The sequence below is a fragment of the Triticum aestivum genome, chromosome 3D (assembly GCF_018294505.1).
Source record: "Triticum aestivum cultivar Chinese Spring chromosome 3D, IWGSC CS RefSeq v2.1, whole genome shotgun sequence".
Lineage (NCBI taxonomy): Eukaryota > Viridiplantae > Streptophyta > Magnoliopsida > Poales > Poaceae > Triticum > Triticum aestivum.
The window spans coordinates 93027044-93046196 of NC_057802.1; positions in this window are offsets into that span (position 1 = coordinate 93027044).

Genomic DNA, 19153 nt, shown 5'->3' on the forward strand with positions numbered 1-19153 from the left:
TCTCAGTCCTCCTTGGAGGCATCATTCAAGGGAGGGTGAGGTTGTGGTCTCGTGGCAAGGTGTTTGGTGGCGGCGGTGTTGCCCTGCTCTCCAGGATGGCGGCTATGGTGGTGACGAGGCGGCTCACCTGCAATCCTTCAGTGGCTCTTCATCTTGTTTGGTTCTAGGCAGCCGGCCGGTGGACGGCGTCTGCATTTTGTGTCACAGCTCAGAGGTAGGGGAGATTGGATCTCCCCTCCAACAAGGCTCGGGGCGGCTAGCTCTTGAGCCATGCTTTTCTCCACACAGCCCAGTTCCTCTCGGCCTTCACTTGTGCAGTCTACTAATTGTAGTGGCTCCGCTTGTGACGCCCGGGTAATCAAGCTACAGTAACCCTCTGGTAATGATGCCACGTCACCACGATTACTGTTGCTAATCTCGTGCTAGTTTAGAACCGATCCAAATTCAAATTTAAGATCAAGTCGAACAGTTAAAGTTTTCAAAAGTGAAAACTAAAATGTTGTAAATGTGTTAAATAAATCCTGGGTAATAGTGGTGAAGAAACCTAAATTTAATAAAATGATTAAGTGTTCAAAATAATTAAAACTGTAGGTTAAATAATAAAATAAATTCCTTTTAAATTTTATAAAATGTTAAAGCTATTTTAGTTGGGATAAGAATTAATGTGGCACTAGTTTATTTAGAAGTACCAAGTTAGGTGTTAGTGAATATTTTTACTAAAACTAAAATAAAATGTAACTAAAATAAAATAGGAAAGAATAAATAAAAATAAAGGAAATAAAACAAAGTCAAAAAAAACAAACCCCCTGGCCCACTGGGCCACGACCCAACAGGTCGGCCCACCCCGGTCCACCTAACCCACTACTACCCCCCCACTACTCCGTAACCCTAACCCACGACCGCACAACCCCCCACCCCCCGATCCCCTCTCCCCTCGCCCTCCTCTGCCCGATCCCTTCTAGATCCAGGGCCTCGCCCTCGACGCCGATCGCCGCCTTCGGCGCCACCACGGCGCTCCGTCGCCCCTTGCCGTCGCCGGCGTCGCTCGACGCCCCGTCCTCCACCTCGACCTCCCCGACTGGATCTGGGCCGCACCCCGGGCGCCCCCGACGCCACCGCCGCACACCGTCGCTGCCTCGTCCTGCCAATGCTTCGCCGGAGCCACCCATCGTCGTCGTCGCCTCCTCGTCCTCCTCCTAGAGCCACGCCGCCCGCACCTCTACAACGGGGGTGAGGAACACCTCCCCTCCTTCCCCACCTCTCTGTAGCGCACGCGCTCCGGCGCCCGCTCGCGGCCACCACCGCCCTGCACGCACTCCGGCCGCGTGCACCCCGTCCAGGCCTTGCCCAGCCCCGCCTACGGCCGCAGCCAGATCCGCGCCCGTCATTGTAGCCCGCCTCTGCCCTGCGCACACATCGCAGCCCTCCCCTCCGCTTACTTGCTACTGGCCCCGCACGGGCGCTCGTCCACCCGCGCCCCCTTTGACCAAGCCCGGCCATGGACGCTCCCCGCTCCCCCTCGCTGCTGCCCGCCCGACGCCGCCAAACCTCGTCACCGACCGTGTTTCCGGCCACCCCAGCATCGGCCACTCGCGCCTCTGGACGCGGCGCTTTCCCAGCTGCCCGTAGCACCCCTATGCGTGGCCAACGGTCGCTGGAGACGAGCGCTCGGTCATCGCCCGCGCGCTCTGCCATCGTCACCATATAGTGCCGGCGTGGACATCTTTAGCCTCGTGCTAATTGGCCTCTATGCCTCTGACATGTGGGGGCCACGTCACTAAATAACCCGTGCAATTAAAATGAGCTCTCTGAACTAATGACCCAATGACAGGTTGGCCCCACCTACTAATTAACTTAATTAAAATCAATCTAATTTGCTGTTAACTCTAATAGTCACTGACTTATGGGCCCTCGGGTCAGTTTGACCAGTCAACTGGTCCACAGTTGACTGCTGACTCAGCAGTCAACCGGGTCCCACTGTCAGCCACTCCAACACTTGGCTGGGTACACTTCTGGGTGTATCTAGCAATTAACCTTATTATTTTTGGATTTAATTAAATCTGTTAAATTTAGAAAATGAATTAAAACTTTAAAAATTAATAGAAAATAAACCGTAACTCGGATCAAAATGTTTTCTACATGAAAGTTGCTTAGAAAAATCCAACGAATCCGGATACGCGGTCCGTTCATCTGTCACATGCCCCTAGCATGCTGAACATGGAACCGTCCCGTCTCTTTTCATCTGCGCGGAAAACGCGAGACGTCGGGAAAACCCCTCCGGATGTTTTCCTCTCCGTCTGCAACGTCTAGCATACGTTAGGTCACACCCGGCACAACATATTGCCACGTTATGCTTTGTGATGCTATATTTGCTTTATATTTACTATTTCTTCCCCCTCTTCTCTCCGGTAGACCCCGAGACCGATGCTGCCCCTGTGATCGACTACGTCGCCGATGACCCCTCCTTGCCAGAGCAACTAGGCAAGCCCCCCTTGATCACCAGATATCGCCTATTCTTCTCTATACTGCTTGCATTAGAGTAGTGTAGCATGTTACTGCTTTCCGTTAATCCTATCCTGATGCATAGCCTGTCATTGTTGCTACAGTTGTTACCCTTACCTGCTATCCTACTGCTTAGTATAGGATGCTAGTGTTCCATCCGTGGCCCTACACTCTTGTCCGTCTGCCATGCTATACTACTGGGCCGTGATCACTTCGGGAGGTGATCACGGGTATATACTATATACTTTATATACTTGATACATGTGGTGACTCAAGTCGGGTCGGCTCGTTGAGTACCCGCAAGTGATTCTGATGAGGGGGCTGAAAGGACAGGTGGCTCCATCCCGGTAGAGGTGGGCCTGGGTTCCTGACGGCCCCCGACTGTTACTTTATGGCGGAGCGACAGGGCAGGTTGAGACCACCTAGGAGAGAGGTGGGCCTGGCCCTGGTCGGCGTTCGCGGATACTTAACACGCTTAACGAGATCTTGATATTTGATCTGAGTCTGGCCATTTGGTCTATACGCACTAACCAACTACGCGGGAACTGTTATGGGCACTCGACGTCGTGGTATCAGCCGAAGCTCTTCTTGACGTCAGCGATGGAGCGGCGCGTGCCAGATTGGACTGGAACGCCTGCTTGCAGGTGTGCAATGGGCGATGGGCCCAGACCCCTGCGCGCATAGGATTTAGACCGGCGTGCTGACTTCTCTGTTGAGCCTAGGTGGGGCTGCGACGTGTTGATCTTCCGAGGCCGGGCATGACCCAGGAAAGTGTGTCCGGCCAAATGGGATCGAGCGTGTTGGGTTATGTGGTGCACCCCTGCAGGGAAGTTTATCTATTCGAATAGCCGTGTCCCTCGGTAAAAGGATGACCCGGAGTTGTACCTTGACCTTATGACAACTAGAACTGGATACTTAATAAAACACACCCTTCCAAGTGCCAGATACAACCCGGTGATCGCTCTCTAACAGGGCGACGAGGAGGGGATCGCCGGGTAGGATTATGCTATGCGATGCTACTTGGTGAACTTACCATCTACTCTCTTCTACATGCTGCAAGATGGAGGTGGCCAGAAGCGTAGTCTTCGACAGGATTAGCTATCCCCCTCTTATTCTGGCATTCTGCAGTTCAGTCCACCGATATGGCCCTTTACACATATACCCATGCATATGTAGTGTAGCTCCTTGCTTGCGAGTACTTTGGATGAGTACTCACGGTTGCTTTTCTCCCTCTTTTCCCCTTTCTATACCTGGTTGTCGCAACCAGATGCTGGAGTCCAGGAGCTAGAGATCCCGAGGATGATTCTACATGGAGTTCGGCTTCGAGGAGTAGTTAGGAGGTCCCAGGCAGGAGGCCTTGCCTTTTCGATCGTTGCTACTTTTGTGCTAGCCTTCTTAAGGCAAACTTGTTTAACTTATGTCTGTACTCAGATATTGTTGCTTCCGCTGACTCGTCTATGATCGAGCACTTGTATTCGAGCCCTCGAGGCCCCTGGCTTGTATTATGATGCTTGTATGACTTATTTATGTTTTAGAGTTGTGTTGTGATATCTTCCCGTGAGTCCCTGATCTTGATCGTACACGTTTGCGTGCATGACTAGTGTACGATTGAATCGGGGGCGTCACAAGTTGGTATCAGAGCCGACTGCCTGTAGGAATCCCCCTTTCCAACTCCTTGGCCGAAGTCGAGTCTAGTCATTGAAAAACTTTTTACTAACATGGCTGTGTGGCTTACGGGCCCACGTCGCCATTGGGTGGTATTAGAATCTTTTACTCCTTGTCTATACTCCGGGACTCTGATCTCTCTTCTATTCGAGTTAAATGATTTTTCTAAAAAGACTAACTGTAGGTTCTCGTAAATACTTTCTCCCGGAGAGCCCCTTCCGGCCAGATGATCGCCTGCTGCACCAGAAGATTCTGAAGACACTCTCTGATGCTTTCCCGAGACCCTTGTGCCCTTCGCTTTTGCAATTCCCTTCCATCGATAAACTCCTATGGATAACCATGTATACTCACCATTCATACAATGTTTCCCAGTTGATCTTGTTATTACAAGCTGCCCCGAAATACTCTCTGTTGTCCCGAGAATCGTTTGAGCTTACTGCCTTGCAGTTCTTTACCACATAAATACCCCTACGGATAATTGCTCACACTTATCGAGTATCCGCTCATCCACAGTTGATTCCTTTATTTCACAAAAGTCTTCAAAATACTAGTTGAACTTCCGAAAATCCTGAGTAGCCTAGTGCTCTTGAAATTCTTACTTGCTTGCATTATGGTTAATCCCATAAGTCTACAATCTTATTGGCATCTCTTGTCATTATCATTTTGAGTCCGTTGATTCAATTTGTTGCGAATGCTCGCAATCCTCAATCAGATCCTAGAATTCATCCTTCCGGCTCAGATGTCATGTTAAACATGAGTTGGTTCTCGACCAATCAAATTGCCGTCGATTGTACCCCTAAGGCTATTCAACTTATCCATCCTTAATCAGAGTGTTTGCTTGTGATCCCTTGATTTGGAAATCATAATTCCTTTGCAATTGAGCTCTGAGTTAGTCAGTTGTTTCTATAATTCAATGTCTTTGCATTGTTTCTTGCTCTGGTTTTGTGCCGATACTCACATCAGATCCTTTATGGACCACCAGATCCTTTGTTGGATTTTATCCGACAATGTCCTTCATATTCAATAACCTTGTGAGCCTTTCCACGGATATATAATGCCTTTGGTAAATTGTATCCTCTGCTTTTTCAACCATGCTCTACTTTTGAGCCTGTGTTTATTACTCCTGAAGGTTGTGTTATATGTCCCTACAATACCCCGATGGGTTGAACCTATGCCTTCCTTAATATGTGTGAACTTGAAAGTTTGCACGAGTCATACTCTTCTGCTATTTTGCCAGATAAAATTTCAACACTACAACTTCTTCGAAAATGAGAAGTGAATGGAAGGTTATACATTGAAGAAGTGGGAGTCGACCTTGAACTTTGTGTTCATGCCCATGGACACGATGTAGATCCTACCGTAGAAGCTTCTTGTAATATTAACTGTTTCGTTGATATAATATCATCTGGTATCTATGAATTGATCCTTTGCAATCGTGGTTCCGACTATATTTTCTCCTTGAATTCCATTTCTCAAGCAAGTGAAAACACTTGTCTTCTCCAGATCAATACATCTTCGCAACCTCTACGTCGATCTTCCTTCGAGTAATACCCTCCAGTACCTCAAGAATATCAAAGAATTGTGTTGCTTCCTATGAGTCTTCATCTAGTATTGCTTCTCACCGATTTTAGAATTCCCCTGGGTTATGAGTTATTTCACTCGAGAACACCGATAAGTGAATCGATTCCACACTTCGATTCAATAACTCTAAGTAATTTTCGTTGCTTATGAATTTAATAATCCTTCAAGCCATTCCTAGCCTGATCGGCTATATCCTTATCGTGCAACTTTTTAACTGTGCTACCTGGTCCTTAATCACGGAGCACAACCTTTGACGGTGAGCTAATCTTACGTCGATCTTCCTCGTCATATCATTCCTCCTTGAACAGCAAACTTGATTTCGAGTTTGTGTCGTACCCAGGGTTCCAATAACCTTTCGCTTCATCATTCCTTTGACTTGATGTCATCGCCGAGCGATTGCATCTTCATGGAATCTCTCGACAAATGTGTCGTGATCATCATGAGCATTCTGAGTCCTTCCAGAATATCAATTGAATTCATGATGAGAAAGACCATCCTTTCCCTTGATGATTTGTGTTATCATCGGCCACTTTACTGCCTTCCCTCCAACACAAACTTGTTCGTGTTTTGTGTTATACCTTGAGATCCTTGCTATCCAGCATTTGTTCCTCTTTACTTTGGAGTATTACCAATTTTATATCAAGAATGTCGTGAGAATTTCACCACCTCTTTAGAATTCTTGATATAGTAATACATCTTGCCGTCTACATTCAGTTCTTGGTCCCCATGTTGATTTTAACCGAAGTACCCACAAATGAACTGTGATGTGTAAAATTCAAAACTTCCAGCAACCCTATTGCTTGTAAGTTAATGAACGATAGTTCATTCCTTGTGTATTGGTTATCGAATCACCATTCTAACCTTGATCATGCTACCTAAGCCCATATTCGGGTGCACCTTTCAACCAATGTTTAATTGTGTATGTTTTCCTCGAGCATACATCATTAAGTCATTCGATCTAGCTAATGTTATCTCCTTGTTCACATAGTTGTGGAAATCCATCTTTTGGAAATCTCAATGGATTGTCGCTGAGTCAATCAGTCACCTCCTCACCTCTCCTTGATTTAATGATGAACCCTTGTTCGGAACTCGCTTCCATAGTTCATCTCCCGAGAATCTTCGATGTCGTTTCGACAATTTGTGTTGCACCTTTCTTCTCAGGCATCCTGAGTCTGAGTTATCCTGACACCAATCAGATCTGAATCTCGGTCAAATATGATGGTTGGAACATATTTCCAAGAGTTATAACATTGGTCTATTTATGACCCGGTAAGGTGATGTCATGCCTAACCCACCTGGCCGGAGGACCTATTGTTATAAGTTTTCCCTTTTTAGCAAGGTTAGCTATTCTTCCATGAGGAAATTGTAAGACTTACTCTATAAGTTGTTCCTGATGGATCCTTTGTGTATCCATAGCCTGATCTTACCTAATGACCATGTCAATGCTATCTCGAAGCATGTCTGTGTTACTCCGATCTTCAATAAAAACATTTGAAGCACAATGCTAAATTTTCGTTATCAATTATTCAAACACCGTTCTTTGGGTAATGTCATGAACTTCCTCTTCCCTAACCTAAATGGTTCTCTTCTAACCATTGTCCTTGGGAAGGATATACCCCCTGAAATATGTGTTTAAACACATTTTCCTTTCCATTGTTCTGTTTAATCTGATAATCATATTTTCCTTTCCATTGGTTGGCTTAACGTTTCTGGTGATCATTATGATCTAAGCAGTATTAATTCCCTGCTTGTGCAAACACCTCGGTGTACAACTCTGTCAGTAAGACCCTGTTACTATTGTTGGTGACATTCCGGTAACCACCGATGGACGAGAACTTTGCCTATTGGTCCGCCTCGTTTCAACGAGCAGGAAAATGGTTCTCTTCGTCCCTCGCCCTTGGTACCGACGATGTTGCTGACATATAACTGACAGGCTACCCTCTGACATGCCTTGCTATCATGATCGTGCAAGATGTCACCGCCCTTCCTACTTTAACCACATGGTGGGCCCATAACCCACAGTTCCACAGGATCAAAACCTGACTCTCCTGTGCACCCCCTGTTCCCAAATTTATTCATCGCGCGTGGCCTCGTATGTAATTCACGGACCACCGTCCTACTGATCTATTCTGGTATCAGACGCAATACTTACTCTCGCTGCTTGAACCCCTTTCACACTTTGTTTCAGGCAACGAACGATTCACCCGCTCGAAACTTCTCATGGTACCTACTTACCTTGCTCTCGATATTGTCTTAAGTTTCCATTCAAGAGTTACTTTCCGCCACCATCCCCGATGTTATCAACCAGATAGTCAACCTTTCAGAGGTCCGTTTTTCCGAAGTTACCCCTTGTCCTTCATATGTACAATGAAAATCCCGAAGAAAGGATGACGACTTGATCATGGTGACTTGAAGCAGAGTAATGAAGACATCAACGAAAGGGATCAACCTCTTCGAAAGGGGCAGCCAAGACCGACAAGACTCGTTAGGTTTTCGCTACCAGCACTTTTTCCCCCTTACTCCACCGCTTAAATCTCGGGACGAGATTTCTTGTAGTGGAGGAGAATTGTGACGCCCGGGTAATCAAGCTACAGTAACCCTCTGGTAATGATGCCACGTCACCACGATTACTGTTGCTAATCTCGTGCTAGTTTAGAACCGATCCAAATTCAAATTTAAGATCAAGTCGAACAGTTAAAGTTTTCAAAAGTGAAAACTAAAATGTTGTAAATGTGTTAAATAAATCCTGGGTAATAGTGGTGAAGAAACCTAAATTTAATAAAATGATTAAGTGTTCAAAATAATTAAAACTGTAGGTTAAATAATAAAATAAATGCCTTTTAAATTTTATAAAATGTTAAAGCTATTTTAGTTGGGATAAGAATTAATGTGGCAGTAGTTTATTTAGAAGTACCAATTTAGGTGTTAGTGATAATTTTTACTAAACTAAATAAAATGTAACTAAAATAAAATAGGAAAGAATAAATAAAAATAAAGGAAATAAAACAAAGTAAAAAAACAAACAAACCCCCTGGCCCACTGGGCCATGGCCCAACAGGCCGGCCCACCCCGGTCCACCTAACCCACTACTACCACCCCACTACTCCGTAACCCTAACCCACGACCGCACAACCCCCCATCCCCCCGATCCCCTCTCCCCTCGCCCCTCCTCTGCCCGATCCCTTCTGGATCCAGGGCCTCGCCCTCGACGCCGATCGCCGCCTTCGGCGCCACCACGGCGCTCCGTCGCCCCTTGCCGTCGCCGGCGTCGCTCGACGCCCTGACGCCCGTCCTCCACCTCGACCTCCCCGACTGGATCTGGGCCGCACCCCGGGCGCCCCCGACGCCGCCGCCGCACACCGTCGCTGCCTCGTCCCGCCACTGCTTCGCCGGAGCCGCCCATCGTCGTCGTCGCCTCCTCGTCCTCCTCCTAGAGCCACGCCGCCCGCACCTCTACAACGGGGGTGAGGAACACCTCCCCGCCTTCCCCACCTCTCTGTCGCGCACGCGCTCCGGTGCCCGCTCGCGGCCACCACCGCCCCGCACGCACTCCGGCCGCGTGCACCCCGTCCAGGCCTTGCCCAGCCCCGCCTACGGCCGCAGCCAGATCCGCGCCCGTCACTGTAGCCCGCCTCTGCCCTGCGCACACATCGCAGCCCTCCCCTCCGCTTACTTGCTACTGGCCCCGCACGGGCGCTCGTCCACCCGCGCCCCCTCTGACCAAGCCCGGCCATGGACGCTCCCCGCTCCCCCTCGCTGCTGCCCGCCCGACGCCGCCAAACCTCGTCACCGACCGTGTTTCCGGCCACCCCAGCACCGGCCACTCGCGCCTCTGGACGCGGCGCTTTCCCAGCTGCCCGTAGCACCCCTATGCGCGGCCAACGGTCGCCGGAGACGAGCGCTCGGTCATCGCCCGCGCGCTCTGCCATCGTCACCATATAGTGCCGACGTGGACATCTTTAGCCTCGTGCTAATTGGCCTCTATGCCACTGACATGTGGGGGCCACGTCACTAAATAACCCGTGCAATTAAAATGAGCTCTCTGAACTAATGACCCAATGACAGGTTGGCCCCACCTACTAATTAACTTAATTAAAATCAATTTAATTTGCTGTTAACTCTAATAGTCACTGACTGATGGGCCCTCGGGTCAGTTTGACCAGTCAACTGGTCCACAGTTGACTGCTGACTCAGCAGTCAACCGGGTCCCACTGTCAGCCACTCCAACACTTGGCTGGGTACACTTCTGGGTGTATCTAGCAATTAACCTTATTATTTTTGGATTTAATTAAATCTGTTAAATTTAGAAAATGAATTAAAACTTTAAAAATTAATATAAAATAAACCGTAACTCGGATCAAAATGTTTTCTACATGAAAGTTGCTTAGAAAAATCCAACGAATCCGGATACGCGGTCCGTTCATCTGTCACATGCCCCTAGCATGCTGAACATGGAACCGTCCCCTCTCTTTTCATCTGCCCGGAAAACGCCAGACGTCGGGAAAACCCCTCCGGATGTTTCCCTCTCCGTCTGCAACGTCTAGCATACGTTAGGTCACACCCGGCACAGCATATTGCCACGTTATGCTTTGTGATGCTATGTTTGCTTTATATTTACTGTTTCTTCCCCCTCTTCTCTCCGGTAGACCCCGAGACCGATGCTGCCCCTGTGATCGACTACGTCGACGACGACCCCTCCTTGCCAGAGCAACCAGGCAAGCCCCCCCCTTGATCACCAGATATCGCCTATTCTTCTCTATACTGCTTGCATTAGAGTAGTGTAGCATGTTACTGCTTTCCGTTAATCCTATCCTGATGCATAGCCTGTCATTGTTGCTACAGTTGTTACCCTTACCTGCTATCCTACTGCTTAGTATAGGATGCTAGTGTTCCATCAGTGGCCCTACACTCTTGTCCGTCTGCCATGCTATACTACTGGGCCGTGATCACTTCGGGAGGTGATCACGGGTATATACTATATACTTTATATACTTGATACATGTGGTGACTAAAGTCGGGTCGGCTCGTTGAGTACCCGCAAGTGATTCTGATGAGGGGGCTGAAAGGACAGGTGGCTCCATCCCGGTAGAGGTGGGCCTGGGTTCCTGACGGCCCCCGACTGTTACTTTATGGCGGAGCGACAGGGCAGGTTGAGACCACCTAGGAGAGAGGTGGGCCTGGCCCTGGTCGGCGTTCGCGGATACTTAACACGCTTAACGAGATCTTGGTATTTGATCTGAGTCTGGCCATTTGGTCTATACGCACTAACCAACTACGCGGGAACAGTTATGGGCACTCGACGTCGTGGTATCAGCCGAAGCTCTTCTTGACGTCAGCGACGGAGCGGCGCGCGCCGGATTGGACTGGAACGCCTGCTAGGCTAGGTCTGCTTCCGGCCGCGTACGCAACGTGCAGGTGTGCAATGGGCGATGGGCCCAGACCCCTGCGCGCATAGGATTTAGACCGGCGTGCTGACCTCTCTGTTGAGCCTAGGTGGGGCTGCGACGTGTTGATCTTCCGAGGCCGGGCATGACCCAGGAAAGTGTGTCCGGCCAAATGGGATCGAGCGTGTTGGGTTATGTGGTGCACCCCTGCAGGGAAGTTTATCTATTCGAATAGCCGTGTCCCTCGGTAAAAGGACGACCCGGAGTTGTACCTTGACCTTATGACAACTAGAACCGGATACTTAATAAAACACACCCTTCCAAGTGCCAGATACAACCCGGTGATCGCTCTCTAATAGGGCGACAAGGAGGGGATCGCCGGGTAGGATTATGCTATGCGATGCTACTTGGTGGACTTACCATCTACTCTCTCCTACATGCTGTAAGATGGAGGTGGCCAGAAGCGTAGTTTCGACAGGATTAGTTATCCCCCTCTTATTCTGGCATTTTGCAGTTCAGTCCACCGATATGGCCCTTTACACATATACCCATGCATATGCAGTGTAGCTCCTTGCTTGCGAGTACTTTGGATGAGTACTCACGGTTGCTTTTCTCCCTCTTTTTCCCTTTCTATACCTGGTTGTCGCAACCAGATGCTGGAGTCCAGGAGCTCGAGATCCCGAGGATGATTCTACATGGAGTTCGGCTTCGAGGAGTAGTTAGGAGGTCCCAGGCGGGAGGCCTTGCCTTTTCGATCGTTGCTACTTTTGTGCTAGCCTTCTTAAGGCAAACTTGTTTAACTTATGTCTGTACTCAGATATTGTTGCTTCCGCTGACTCGTCTATGATCGAGCACTTGTATTCGAGCCCTCGAGGCCCCTGGCTTGTATTATGATGCTTGTATGACTTATTTATGTTGTAGAGTTGTGTTGTGATATCTTCCCGTGAGTCCCTGATCTTGATCGTACACATTTGCGTGCATGATTAGTGTACGATTGAAACGGGGGCGTCACATCGCTGTTCTAGATTGCCTAGAGTTCTCCAGCGGCTTGATCCTTTTTCACTGTGGAGGTGCCCTGCTCGCCATTGCTCTGCTTAGCTCTGTAAGGTGTGTGCAAGCCGCTTGTTATCTTTCAGTTTTTCTTCAAGCTTTTGCCTTTGTATCAGCACTGATGCATCCTAGCCAATTGATGGCTTCATTAATTTGAAGTCAGGCTTTATGCCTTTTCTCTAAAAAAAACTATACTTCCTTTGGAATTTGATCTTGAGACGTACAAATTTACTCATAGGTTAATACTATAGTAGTGTATGGAATGTACAAAATTAATGAAATTTAATAAAAAAAATAACTTCTAATCTTCCAATTACCTTCCCCCATGAGTAACATCCATGCTACCTTTCCCCTCTCAAATCTAGACGTGCCACCACTCCTTGCATCTCGTACCCATTCCTCCTCTCACCGCCTTACCACACAGAATGGTGGGGAAGACCTACATCATGTCTAACGCTTCTTGTTGGTACGAGTACGTCATCGAGGAGCAATATGAGGAGGTTTATTTTTGGCTTCCCTTCCATTCCCTTGGTTCTTCTTCCTTCTTGATTTCATGTTCTCCATTTCCTTTTTAGATTTGTCGCCAGGTGGTCCAGCGCTAGTGCTGCGTATCCAGATGCTCAAGGAAAAGACATTAGTCGTCATGATCATGAGTTCAACTCGAATGAACACGAAGTTGTGAATTTTAGTTTATTTTTGGACGTTTAGATTTGCCAAACGGCGAGGGGTTCAAAAACATTAGCCGTCATGAGTTCAACTCGAATCAAAAGTCGGTCTTCAATGTCAGAACTAATGGATGTTGACCATTATGAATTAATTGATGTTGTTTTGTATCTTTCATGTGAATGTGTTTTTTATTCCTCAAATCTCATCACTGTGAGTAAATGTGGGTAACCATGAGTGTTTCTTAACATTTTGGTGATTCTCGCAGACTGTGTCCATCAGTGGCGAGGGCACTCTACCCACGGACACGTGGTGATTGGTGATGCGTGAGATGGCCAACTAAAACATATCTTCTTCCCTGACCACTTTGCTTATAAATTGCCCTCTAAACTTGCATCAATGAATTATAATTGTTGTTACTAGCGCTTTCAAGAAAAATTCAAAGTTGGTGTTTATACTATTGTAATAAAGAGAATAAACATGCAAGAAAAGAAAATCAAATTTAGTTTTGGTTCAATGCCGAGAACGTAGTAGTTGCCACAGTTGCTAGGTTCTTCCGCCATGAGTGTTGTCATGATAAACGCTCACGGATCTCAAGGTCAAAGCTAGGATTTGCACCATCACATCGAGGACTTGAGAGATTGATTCAAAATCGAGTCATAAATCTGAACCGACGACGTCCCCCTTCCCTGTTGCGACCAGACTGCAGGGGATTTGATTCAAATTTGCGTCTGGAATCTAAACTAACATCGATTATGCATGTGGTTTGATGGGCTCGTCTACATAGGCCCCTCCCTCGAATAAACTTGGACATCCCTTGATTAGGTTTTACTTTACTACACACAAGCAAACAATGGAATTTCCGCGAGCGGTTGAATTCATGAAAATCAAACCCGTGTGTATAACTGCACACACTAATCAGTTCACCCAAAAGCTCAACTTGATGGAGAAAGATGGGCTATGCATTTATACATCAACACTCTTCCTCTCTTGGTTCTGATAACATGTAGGACTACACGCACAACCAGATCATGGGCCCCCCTCTGACCTGGGCCCTAGGCGGTCGCCTCCCTGGCCATACACCAGGACCGGCCCCTGTGTGGCCTATCCGTTTTGCATGGGTGTTTTGCATGTGGTCTCTGTCCATGTGCTTTGGAATGTTTTTCTTTAGTACTAAGTTTTTACATGTGTGTAAGAAGAGAAGGGAGACGAACTGTCATGTAGTAGTTTTTTTAGGGCAAAGTTGTCGTGTTGCAGTACTACTAGCAGCAGAGGAGTGCTGTTGCAGATCGCAACAATTGAAGATAATAATTTACCAACCATCTTTTATTGACATTTGCTCAAAAGTATTCATCAAAAGCCTGCAACTACGCAGCCCAGAACAAGGACGAGGATGCTTGTCCACTCCTCGTGCGTTGAACGCACCCTACAGTGCACCGGCGCGCGCGTTTTGATGGGTTGGACTAATATCAACCAAAACACACACAAAAACAAGTACAAACAAAGTTCTCAGAAAAAACAAGGACAAACAAAAGGGTCATAAACAATGATTGATGCCGTCCTAGATGTGACATAGTTATCTCACAAGTTTTAACCACACCCTATAGATAAAGAGTGTGGCTAGGCCTCAGTCGGCTGAGATTTAACTAAGTCTCAGTCAAGTGACATAACATGTAAGAGAAAAAGAAAAAACTGAAGATTTTTTTTACACAAATCTTATTCTAAGATTTCATGAATATAGCAGTGATTGAGACTTAGAAACTTAGCAAGACTAATAGATAAACGTTAAACTCAGTCTCACAACCGTGGAGCAGGAAACCCTTGAAGAGAGCAGGAACTTGTTCTATTGAGAACGAAACTGTTCTTCAATTTACAAGGAAATTAAGGGATAGTGATGAGCTAGTTCACCATGCAAAGGGATCGACCCCTAGCACATGCCTTCCATTCCTGCGCACGATATCACTTAGCGGAGGAAATACACGAGGTGCCAACTTGCGGCGACACAAGGGGCAACTGCCCTTATCCTTGTCCTTGATCAGCCACTTCTCCAAGCATGCCTTGTGGACTAATATCAACTAAAACACACAAAAAACAAGGACAAACAAAGTCCTCAGGAAAAGCAAAAGGGCCATAAACAATTGTTGATGTCTTCTAGATGTGATCTCACGTCTAGATGAGCCTTAAACACACTCTATAGATAGAGAGTGTGTGGCTAGGTCTCAGTTGACTGAGATTTTAACCAAGTCTCAGTCAAGTGACATAACATGTAAGAGAGAAAAATGAAAAACTAAAAAGGAAAATTTGCATGAATCTTAATGTAAGATTTCATGAATATAGCAACGATCCAGACTTGCTCGACTAAGATTTAAACATTAAACTTAGTCTCACGACCGTGGAACAGGAAACACTTGGAGGGAGCAGGAACTTGTTCTATTCGGAACGAAACTGATCTTCAATTTACAAGGAAATTAAGGGATGGTGATGAGCTAGTTCACCATGCAAAGGGATCGACCCCTAGCACATGCCTTCCATTCCTGCGCGCGATATCACTTAGCGGAGGAAATACACGCGGTGCCAACTTGCGGCGACACAAGGGGCAACTGCCCTTATCTTTGTCCTTGATCAGCCACTTCTCCAAGCATGCCTCGTGGAAGCTGTGCCCGCACGGGCCCTCCTTCCACGCGCCCCTCGCCGCAGCGTTGTCCAAGCAAATCGGGCAGTCACGGCCGTCGGAAGGCGCCTCCACTGTCTTGAGCGCCTTCATCGCCGTCTCCGTGGCCTGGTCGCGAGCCGTGTCCTTGTTCCCCGTGAGATATCGGTGTATTCTCTCCCAGCCCTCCTCGTCCAGGGCTTCAATGTCGAACACGGCAGACGGCATGTGGCTCGTCAAATTTAGCAGGCACAAGATCAGCTACCGATTGTCTCAATTCGTGGCTCTTTCTGTCGCTTGATCGTTCGTTGATCTCGAAACACAATGCTCTTTCTGTCTGCCCTGCCCTGTTTATTTATATTGCTTGACCTACTACTACTACTACTAGTAGGATTCGGACGGGTTACACATATTACACGGCAAAACGTCCGTACTCGACGCCGACCCGTGATCGAACACCTGCATGACTCGGACTATGTTGCATCCATAAAGGGGGCCGAACGCAACGCCTCCAAGACATACCTACGTCCATCAGGCCAGCGCGCGCACCAGAGAGAAGAAGAGCGGAGGTAACTTAGATACGTATACGGAGATGGCGTTGACGGATCATTTCTACCAGCAGGTGGTCGCCGTGGACCAATGCCTCCGCGTCTCCCGTCGGCTGCTCGCCGACGCGCTGCCGCAGCTCGCGTGTGCGATACGAAGCGCCGATTTCGAGGGTGCGCGCGCAAGGATCGAGCTCGCCGAAGCCAAGCTGAGGCGTTGTTCGCCGTCGGGACGGCCGAGCTCATGGTCACCTACTTCGGCCCCGCGCTGCAGGTGGACCACGACGACCTGCTCCGCCTGCGCCCCGCAGGAGCGAGCACTAAGGCAGCGTTCGGCCTCCTGTGGACGTGCCATGGACAGCTTGGAGCCGCTAGTAGGCTGCTGATCGGGCAACTCCCGGATTGCTACATCAATGCCGAACGACTCGGCGCCCTGGGCGACCTCGAGGCCGCGCTGCAGGAGGCCAGCGCCGGTGCGGCGGTTACCAGCGCCGTCCTCAGGGATGCCGGACGGCCGCTACTGGAATTCTGAGAGGTGCTATGGGATGGAGGGAGTACGTCACTAGCTGGTGATCTCGCCCGATTGATCATCGTAGGTTAGCTGTTTGCCGTGTGGCCACCTCGTTTGCCACACATGGTAACTTTGTGTTCTTACCGGCTCTGTTGTGCGTTCTAGCAGCAATAATACTACGTTTACAGACAGTTTGACACGGAACCATCTTACGAACATATGTGGCGTTAAAGTTGTGGATCCGACCGGGAAGCTGTGGGACTAGCTGTTCTAATTCATTCCAACCTCGTAATGTCACCATGGATTCGTAAGCACAGAGCGTATAAACTGTCTGTAAGTGTAGCGTTATTATTCTGGCAGCAATAATACTACATTTACGAACAGTTTGACACGGAACCATCTTACGGACGTGTGTGGCGTCAAAGTTGTGGATCCGGTCGGGAAGCTGTGGGACCAGCTGTTTTAATTCATTCCAACCTCATGATGCCACGATGGATCTGTAAGCACAGAGCGTATAAATTGTCTGTAAGTGTAGCATTATTATTCTAGCAGCAATAATACTACACTTACAGACAGTTTAACACGGAACCATCTTACGGACGTGTGTTGTCAAAGTCGTGGATCCAGCCGAGAAGCTGTGGGACTAGATGTTTTAATTCATTCCAACCTTGTGATGTCACGATTGATCTGTAAGCACAGAATGTATAAATTGTCCGTGTGCAGTGTAGTGAATTCAGGAGTACTGTTTAGTTAGCACGTTTTGTGAACACATTGTTTGTTTGTTTCCCGAGGCTTTTTTTTCAACGAAAAAGGCTTCATGCCTTGCTTTTATAAAGGCACGACAAATCTATCATTTTTTATGGCAATTTATATTTACGCGATGATGATGAAAAAATTAGATTTTTTCTGACATAAGAATGAATTGAGGCGAATTTGCCATGCTTGTCAACTAAATTCTCGGAGAACATAAATCGCATGAAAAACATTCGATTTGCCACAGCCAAAAAAATCTGATGTCAGATTTTTAGTGAAGTCCATAAATAAAGCCACAACCACTGAAAAACGATGGTGCACAAGAAACGCCAAGGATTTGAAAAGTAAAATAAAAGACAAGGTGCATGCTTGGCGTATAGGACATAAGGCAAACGACTGACCCTCAAGATATTTGGCCTATATAAGATATAACGATAGTTTACCGTCCCATGAACAATCAGCCAAATCCTCTTGATCATCAGAGAAATTTTCATACAACGTGTAGAAGTGATGCCATGGCCACCCTGGTCTTTAGGCATGCAAATGTCCTACCATTTGACCACGGATCAGGCTTGCGCTCCCTCCTCATGCTCCCATCCATGCTTTCACTTCATCCTACGGCTGTCTTTTTTCCTTTTTCCTTTCTAATCTAATTATCTCCCCCTGATTTTAAGGGGGTGGGGCCGGGCCTTATTTTATTCCAATCGAATCAAGCCACGTACGCGGGAGTACGGATGGGCACACACGCGGGGAACAGAAAAGTCTCGTCCTTTGACCACGTGATATTTTTTGTTATCCGCCTCCCTTGGCGGAAAATCTGGATTGGAACTTCTCCATGTCCGCATGAGCACTGTCGAGGAAAAGTTATAAACCCATAGCGAACATTGGAGGCTGGCCAAGGAAGAAATAATGAGCACCTATTTGCCGGCCTTGGATAGCAATTTTCACTGCCAGGGATCTACCTAGTGTTGCACCCTCTCAATAACTCGTCTAAGATTCTTCATTCATACCATCGAATCACTAACCGGAAGGCCTAGGTAAGAAATAGGGAAGGACCCTGGCGGCAGTTGAGAAGGTTGGCAATGGTCGATCTCTGCTGATACGAATAAGCCATTACCAAAACCTAACTCGTGGCCAAATTAATCGTCAAACCCGACATCTCCTGGAAACGCAGAAGAAGAAACGTCAGGTTTATTATATCCAATGAAGTGCCGTCAACCATGAGGATTGTACCATCCGCATACTGCAAGTGCAAAATTCCACCTCCCAGCAATCAAGTAGGCCATCACCCCTCGCAGATTGTCTGCATTTCTTGATGCATCCATAATGGCTGCACGACCATCCACTATGAGATTAAGCAATAATGGAGATAACGTGTCGCCCTAACTCACCCCCCCCCCCCCTTGAGTGCTTAAAAAGGGGCTCGTCTTCCAATTGATGTTGATGGTTGTGTGCCCACTACTAACTAACTGCATAGACTAGTGATCCATCTAGCATCAAAACCTTTGCATTGAAGGGTCTCTCCAAGGAAGTCCCAACTAACTGTATCATAGGTTGACGGAAATCAATCTGGAAGAACCAAAACCCATGAAGCGCCAAAACCCCATCATGGACAGATGGTCGTTAATGAAGGCCGATTGATTTAGATGAGTAATCCCATCCACCATAGGTGCCACCCTAATGGCATGTGCCTTGGCTAGGATACAAAAGATCATGTTAATAACAGTGACCGGCCGGAACTGGCAGACATTTGTTGCCCCCAACTACTTTGGGGATCAACTTAATGACACCATAGGCAAGCCAAGATGCATCGAGCTACCTCAAAAAGAAACGCCGAAAAATAGCCACC